Here is a 9,398-nt window from a genome sequence, read left to right as displayed (position 1 = left end):
CCAAAACAAATCAGAAACCGCTCTTGATAGCACGGACTTCAAAAATGGAACTGTGGATAACACACGGGTGATTGTCAGCTTTGCCTACAAAAGCATTCCTAAATACGCAATTTGACAATCTCTAGTTTTCGATAAAAAAAAACAGCGGGGAATCCCCGCTCGTAATTGCTAATCGCTTTTACCCTTTTTCTCCATCGTTAACCCCGGTTGGAACATAGTCTGCTAGAATAGCATAGGAAGGAACATAAGCCCTTAGAATAGCATAGGAAGGAACATAAACCCTCAGAAGAGCATGGGAGGGGATATAAACCCTTAGAATAGCATGGGAGGGAACATATACCCTTATAATAGCATGGGAGGGAACATAATCCACCCAAATCCATAAGTACATGCTCTGGAAAGACACCAAGGAACATAAGGCAAGCAAATTCATTGTCTCGGCAAATAACATGGAGATTCCTATGGCAGCAAGCAAATAACATGGAGATTCCTATGGCAGCAAGCAAATCCAGACGAGGCACCCTACTAACGCTCATTTGGCTTTATGGAAGCCCACCAAACTCCAGCTGGCTCAGCTTTACAAGATCCACCAGCCGTACTACAAACCAAGGCTTGATTGGGCCTAGAAGCCAACCAAAATAGCCCTTTACTTCTGATTATATTTTGTGGAAATACAGTATTAATGTCTTCCTTATCCTTGCGATTATAATTATGCAAGGCGTTCTATGCACACGACCCATCGTTGGTAAGAGCGCTGTACAAAACAACTGCAAAAAGCCCTGAACCTTACAACTACAAGCAGGGTCTTTTTCCCATTGTACAAAGAAGTACTTACAAACACTTAAGAAGGCAATCGGCAGAATACAGTGCCTCGGTAGAAGCTGGAGAAAATGCCATTGGTAGTCATTTTGTAGGTGAGCCTGATGATGAGATGTATGCCATGGCAGAAGTATTTATTGATATCCTTCCAATTGATATACCACGTGATTTAATGGGTGTTGGTACTCCAATTAAATTTTTGAAAAACATAGCTTTAGGCGTTGATATATTAGACTGTGTCATTCCCGCAAGAGATGCCAGAAAAAGAGTGCTTTTTACCGCTCAACATCAAAAACCTACAATGGAAAGAAGATTTTAGCCTTATTGATTAAATGGGAATTCAAAAGCTTATTTAAGGAATTTGTTTAAGTAAATAAACTTTAAGGAAAACAAATTGCTACAATACACAATCTAAGCTTTTAATTGTGGTTAGTCAGAGAAGCGTGGCAGCAAATCCTAGCTGGTCTTTCCAAGCTTGGAAAGTAAAAAACGGTCAAACTAATGGCAAATCGTTTGTAAGTGAAAACACTTGACAAGTACATACTTAAGCGTTATTTACTAACCTTTTTTATGTTGGTAATTTTCTTTGTTCATATTATTGCCAATGAAGTGCCTTTAGATGAAACACTAGAATACTACCTCAATTTCACTTTTTATTTTGCCAATTTACTTTTTCCTGTTTTACTATTTTTATCGGTTATTTGGTTTACTTCAAAGCTGGCTAATAATACAGAAATTGTAGCTTTTCTAAGTTCTGGCGTTTCATTTTACGGGTTTTTGAGACCTTATTTTGATGGAGCAACCATTGTTGCAATCCTTAGTATTTGTTTTTTTATGTTTCTAGTTCCAAAGGCTAGTGATGGGTATAATGAATTAAATCTAAATACCTAGAAAGATCAAACGCAATAGAAAAATACTGGATGTTTACGGGCAAATTAATGACAATGAAATCATCTGTACAAGAAACTTTTGGTCCAGAACGAAGAGCAGCAACCAGTTTTACCTTAGAGCATTTTGAAGGTCAAGAATTAAAATTTAAAATTTCAGCTTCACGCTTAAAATGCAACCCAGATTCTATCAATATCTTTAGCTTATCTAATTACGTAAATCGAATTATAACTAAGGGTGAAGGCAGATTAATTAAACGAAACAAATTAGACACTATTTTACCTTTTGTATTTGAGAAATTAACTCGAATAACTTATATAGCCGGTACTTTAAATTATAACGAATTAAAAGAATCTATTGTCCAGGAAAAATGTAGAGGCTCACCACACATTAATCTCTATATGATTGAAGTTTGGAGACGTTGGAGTATTCCTGTATCAACTTTTATTCTTACGCTAAAGGGCTAGGCACACGTAGCTGATTTCGGGAACCGATTTCAGCCAGGGTGTATTCAACGTCGAGTGATTCTAATTAATGATGCTAAGAAGCGGGGCTTAGTGACGTTTTTCGATGATTAATCATCATTAATTACGTTCTAGACAAGGAATGTACTAGGGCTTTAGAGCTTTAGGCATGTAATTAATCATAAATAATTATTATCGTAAATTAATCGTAATTAATGATGATTAATCACCGAAAAACGTTACAAAACCCTGCCTCTGAGCATCATTAATTATAATCACTCGAAGTGGAATATATCCTTGCTGAAATCGGTTCCCGAAATCAGCTACGTGTGCCTAGCCCTTAATTGCTGTTTCTGTCTCAGCTATTAAACGCAGAGGAGGGATGGGGGTAAACTTAGCTATAGAAATGGCTTTAGGCTTTAGCTTTGTATTTATAGAGAAAGTTTCCGTAACCATTGCCGAGAAATCTACTATAGATCTGTTTATTGCAGTTTGGTCCACCAACTTTGTATTTGTTTTTGTTGCTTTTTATATGTTGCAGAAGGTGAAAAGATAAACTATAAATCTTTCTCTATTTTTGTAGTCGAAGCATCTAAAACTTGACTTCATCAATTAATTGAAGCATTTGCTGGTTAGTGCTTTTGTCTTTGTTAAACTTACTTACCGCAATCAAAAAACTAATTCCATAAATTGGAAAAAATACAGGCTTTACATAGGATGTGGAGTGGCGGTCGCCAAAAACCTTATTACTAACCACTTTTCCTAAAGCTTTACCAACTTGACGAACAAATACTTTTGTGAATGACGTACTAGAAATCTTTAGCCGACTAAAATAGGAATTTAATTCTGATGCTAAAAAAAATAACTCACGAAAAAATTTGTTAAGAAAAAATTTGGTAAACCCTAAAAAACAATCGTTTAAATATTATAATTCATTGAGAAACCATGGCTTTGCTAAAATATTAATAAAGCCATATACATTTTAGGCAATGATACCGCAACCATTAGTCATCCATGCCCCCAACCTCCAAGGCCCCCAATACCCCTCTCCCTTAACTTTTTGGTCCTAGGTATCTAATATAATGCGTTCTGGACGACATGCTTTTTGGGATCTCTCAGTGAACTGTCTTTTTTTTATAATTAAATAGTTGTATACAATTAGTTTAGTTATTACCTTTATTCTAAGCTATTATCCTTAAGTACATCATTTATACTTTCGTTTTAAACTACTGATTCCCATTCAAGCTATCTGTTTTTCTCCAAAAGCATGTCTCTCGCTAGCCTCATATTAGGTTCATTGGACTGTGAAATAAGGGTGACATTTAAACTGTTACGCATTGTGGAATTTTGTCAGATGCCATCCAAATTGTATTTTGAGCTAATTTAAATGCCTTTACGTAAACGTGCTATAAAATATATATACTAAAATGTTGGTGGGAATTTTTGAAAATGATATATATATATAGTAAGCATCCTACTGATATACGAAAATAGGAAAAGTTTTTATATTATTTTTTTCTTATGTTCAAACAGTCCGGTCTAGCAAAATGTTAGTAAAGAGCAGCCCGCATCCTTGAAATTGACTATTAAATTCAGAACTATCTAATGTCTAAATCATTTATGACAATGGTGGAACTATTGACACAATTCGTCTGACAATACGGAAAATAGGATTAGGTTTACCTATTTTTTATCTACCAACAGCTCGGTATAACAAAATGGTTGCTTTTAAGGTATATTTTTTTTCATGGATATATTGTCAAGTTGTTAGATTTGTAGGAAGAAGAGTCGACTTCTTCCTAAGAGTCCATCCAAATATATTTCTAGCTAATTTAAATGCCTGTACGTAAACGTATACAATTTGAGCATCACCATTGGTGGATATACTATACGGGGAGGAGATTAGGTTCTTAGGGGATTTAAAAAAAAATATATCCTTTGACAACTGTGAGGATAAAATACCAGGCTGTCCATGCTTTTATTACTAGCCTCATAAGGAAGCGCAATTGCGCTGTCTAAATAAGAATTGAAGTGGGCGATGTGCATGATTTATTTATCTTTTCCCCAAGGCACTTCGCTTGAAAGGAGTTTACGTAGAGACTTCGGAGTGGGCACTTCTAGTGCTGTTTTTGAGAGTCAAATACGATTGAAGGAAAACCATCCCCTTACCCTTTTTAAATGCCCCCCAACAAAGATCAACATTTTTTGACAGCCACTCCGTTCAAAGTAGCCAAAAGGTCCAATAGCTATTCCTCTGGAAACCCCCAAAGCGAGGTATTTACATTTTGCAATTCACCCCTTAGTTTACATATACTGTTTATCATAGGCAGCGCGCTAGCGCTGCCTAAGTAAAGAACGATGTGGGCACAATGTGTTTTTTTTTCAGCCAGGCACTTCGTATCGAAGTTGTTGTAGAAACTTCGAAAAGGACTCATTTGATAGGAAATTGGAGTGGCTAGTGCCCTTTTTAATAGTCGAAAGTGATGGGAGGGCAACTAGCCCCCCCACGCTCATCATTCCCCCCAACACATCCAATCAAAATTTTATGATAGCCACTTGGTTCAGAGTAATTGATTTCCAGATACAAAAAATACGCTTGTGAGACTCCCCCACAGCCCTCAGGGCAAGGGTTTTAAGTTATGCCCTAGGGTCATATAAGTTTTCATAGAAGGCGTTGTCGTAGAAACTTTAAAACAGGCTCATTCGATTGGAAATTCGAAGGGCTAGTGCCCTTTTTAATAGTCGAAAATGATTGGCGGGCACCTAGCCCCCCCCCATGCCCACCCATGCCCCAAACACATCCAAGCACAATTTTGTGCTAACCATTTTGTTCAGCGTAGTTGATCTCCTGCTAGATTTATGTAGGGCTCATTTGATTGAAAATTGAGAGTTTTTGTGCCCTTTTAATAGTCGAAATTGATTGGAGGACAACTAGCCCCCTCCCCACACCCATCATTTCCCCGAACACATCCAATCAAAATTTTGTGATAGCCATTTTGTTCAGCGTAGTTGATTTCAAGAAATGATAAGAGGGGTGTAGATGACAAGAAATGAATTTTAATAATGGAATTCAGAACAAACCTTAGAAATCCTTGAAAATCAAGAAGTAAGGTGTATGTGAGTACGAACCATCAAGGATCATAAGCACCAACGACCCTAACCAGCAGAGACATCAACCCCTCAAATATCCCTTAGCCCCACACGCGCAGGGTGTGCCCGCCCGCCAACTTTTTGCCCCCCTCCCCATTTTTTTATTATTTTTTTTAACATGATATATTTTTTCAACTTTTTTACATGTCTTCGAATGAGATGAAACAAACTTAAATTCAGTAGTGTTTTGTCGTGGTTTACCTTGTCACAGTTACATGTTCTTGGTTTTTTAAAGTTCATTTTGGATTTCTTTCGTTGAAATGAAACAGTTGGTATATTACAGTTGTCTTTTGTCGAGGTTTACCTTGTCACTGGTACAGGTTTTTGTTATTTCAAAGTTCATTTTGGATTTCTGACGTTGAAATGCCGGTGTTGAAATGTTTCAGTAGTGTTTTGTTAAGGTTTTACATCACCACAATTACTTTTACCTGATTAGTCAATTTTCATTTTGAATTTCTTACTTGAAACGAAAGAGTTGGAAAATAGAGTTTTTTATTTATTGTGGTTCAAATTGTCACACTAACATTCTTAATTTTTCAAAGTTCCTTTTTAATTTCTTTCGTTGAAATGCAAGAGTTGGAATATTTCAGTAGTGTCTTGTTGTGCTTTACCTTGTCACAGTTACATTCTCTTGATTTGTCGAATTTCATTTTGGATTTCTTTCCTTGAAATGCAAGAGTTGGAATATTTCAGTAGTGTTTTGTCGCGGTTTACCTTGTCACAGTTACATTCTCTTGATTTTTCAAAGTTCATTCTTGGATTTCTTTCGTTGAAATGCAAGAGTTGGAATATTTCAGTAGTGTTTTGTTATGGTTTACCTTGTCACAGTTACATTCGCTTGATTTTTCAAAGTTCATTTTGGATTTCTTTCCTTGAAATGCAAGAGTTGGAATACCATTTTTCGTTAAGTGTCAGAGTGAATAAATTCATTAGATACATAGGATAAAATTGACAGAATCTAAGTGTCAGTTTGAATAATTTTTTTTATAAACATCTTTTGACAGATGCATCAAATAAAATTGACAAAATCTAAATTTCAGAATGAATAAATTCATTATCAACATCATTTTGTCGGATATGTCGGATAAAATTGACAAAATCTAAGTATCAGAGTGATTAAATTCTATATCAACATACTTTTCTCGGATACATAGGATAAAATTGACAAAATCTAAATGTTAGTGTGAATAAATTTTTTTATCAACATCCTTTGCCAGATACATCGAATTAAATTGATAAAACATAAGTGCCATAGTGAATAATTTTTTTTTATCAACATCCTTTGTCAGATACATCAAATAAAATTTACAAAATCTAAATTTCAGAATAAATAAATTCATTATCAACATCCTTTGTCGAGTATGTCGGATAAAATTGACAAAATGTAAGTATCGGAGTGACTGAATTCTATATCAATATCCTTTTCTCGGATACATAGGATAAAATTGACAGAATCTAAGTGTCAGTTTGAATAAAATTTTTTATCAGCATCCTTTGTCAGATACATCAAATAAAATTAACAAAATCTAAATTTCAGAATGAGTAAATTCATTATCAACATCCTTTGTCGGATATGTCGGATAAAATTGACAAAATATAAGTGTCAGAGTGAATAAATTTTTTTATCAACATCCTTTTGTCAGACACATCAAATAAAATTGACAAAATCTAAATTTCAGAATGAATAAATGCTTTAACAACATCCTTTATCGGATATGGCGGATAAAATTGACAAAATCTAAATTTCAGAATTAATAAATTCTATATCAACATCCTTTGTCGGATATGTTGGATAAAATTGACAAAATATGTATCAGAGTGAATAATTTTTTTTATCATAATCCTTTGGCAGATACATCGGATAAAATTGACAAAATCTAAGTATCAGAGTGACTAAAATCTATATCAACATCCTTTTCTCGGATACGTAGGATAAAATTGACAAATTCTAAGTCTCAGATTGAATAATTTTTTTTTATCACCATCCTTTGGCAGATGCATCTGATGAAGTTTACAAAATATAAATATCAGAATGAGTAAATTCATTATCAACATCGTTTGGCGTATTTGTCGGATAAAATTGACAAAATCTAAGTATCAGAGTGGCTAAATTATATATAATCATCCTTTTCTCGGGTACATGGGATAAAATTGACAAAATCTAAGTGTCAGTGTGAATAAATTTTTTTTATCAGCATCCTTTGTCAAATACATACGTACGTGCGCGCACGTAACCACGTCTAAATTAACCTTTAAAAATGAAATAAAGCTATGTCGACTTTGCATGTCTCTCTCACTATGTATGCGCCGTCGTGGTGTACACTCCATGTCTTTCTTGTCAATTTTACCTGATTTAGCTGACAAATGATGTTGATAATGCATTTAAAGGATGTTGATAAGGCATTTATTCACTCTGATACTTAGATTTTGTCAATTTTATCCCATGTATCCAAGAAAATGATATTGATATGGAATTTAATCACTCTGATACTTAGATTTTATCAATTTTATCCGACATATCCGACAAAGGTTTGTTGATAATGAATTTAGTCACTCTGACACTTAGATTTTTTCAATTTTATCCGATGTAACTAGCAAAGGATGTTGATGTAAAAAAAATATATTCCCTCTAACACTTAGATTTGGTCAATTTTAATCTATGTATCCAAGAAAAGGATGTTGATGTGGAATTTAATCACTCTGATGCTTAGATTTTGTCAATTTTATTCGGAAAATCTGCTGAAGTATGTTGTTAAAGCATTTATTCATTCTGATATTTAAATTTTGTCAATTTTTATCCGAGGTATCTGACAAAGAATGTTGATAAAAAAAAATTATTCACTTTGACACTTAGATTCTGTCAATTTTATTCGATGTATCTGGCAAAGGATGTTGATAAAAAAAAAATTATTCACTCTGATACTTATATTTTGTCAATTTTATCCGACATATCCGACAAAGGATGTTGATAATGAATTTATTCCCTATGATACTTAGATTATGTCAATTTTATCCGATGTATCTGGCAAAGGATGTTGATAAAAAAAAATTTATTCGCTCTATCGCTTAGAGTTTGTCGATTTTATCCTATATATCCGAGAAAAGTGTGTTGACATATAATTTTGTCACTCTGATCCTTAGATTTTGTCAATTATATCCAACATATCCAATAAAGGATGTCGTTAAAGCATTTATTCATTTTGAAATTTAGATTTTGTCAATTTTTCTTTACGTATCTGACAAAAGATGTTGATAAAAAAAAAATTATTCACTCTGACACTTATATTTTATCAACTTTATTCGATGTATCTGGCAAAAGATGTTGTTAAAAAAAATATTCACTCTGATACTTATATTTGGTCAGTTTTATCCAACATATACGACAAAGGATGTTGATAATGAATTTATTAATTCTGAAATTTAGCTTTTGTCAATTTTATCCGATGTATCTGCCAAAGGATGTTGATAAAAAAAATTATTTACTCTAACACTTAGAATTTGTCAATTTTCTCCTATTTATCCGATAAAAGGATGTTGATATAGAATTTAGTCACCCTGATACTTAAATTATGTCAATTTTATCCGACATATCCGATAAAGGATGTTGTTAAAGCATTTATTCCTTCTGAAATTTAGATTTTGTCAATTTTGTTTGATGTATCTGACAAATGATGTTGATAAAAAAAAATTATTCACTCTGATACTTAGATTTTTTCAATTTTATCCCTTGTATCCAAGAAACTGATATTGATATGGAATTTAATCACTCTGATACTTTATCAATTTTATCCGACATATCAGACAAAGGATGTTGATAATGAATTTAGTCACTCTAACACATTGATTTTTTCAATTTTATCCGATGTAACTAGCAAAGAATGTTGATATAAAAAAAATTTATTCACTCTAACACTTAGATTTTGTCAATTTTAATCTATGTATCCGAGAAAAGGATGTTGATGTAGAATTTAATCACTCTGATACTTAGATTTTGTCAATTTTATTCGAAAAATCCGATGAAGGATGTTGTTAAAGCATTTATTCATTCTGATATTTAAATTTTGTCAATTTTTATTC

Source organism: Artemia sp. Qi Xiang Cuo, unplaced genomic scaffold, assembly GCF_049724085.1.
Source record: "Artemia sp. Qi Xiang Cuo unplaced genomic scaffold, ASM4972408v1 HiC_scaffold_23, whole genome shotgun sequence".
In the NCBI taxonomy this organism is placed as follows: domain Eukaryota; kingdom Metazoa; phylum Arthropoda; class Branchiopoda; order Anostraca; family Artemiidae; genus Artemia; species Artemia sp. Qi Xiang Cuo.
This window is presented reverse-complemented; position numbering follows the sequence as displayed.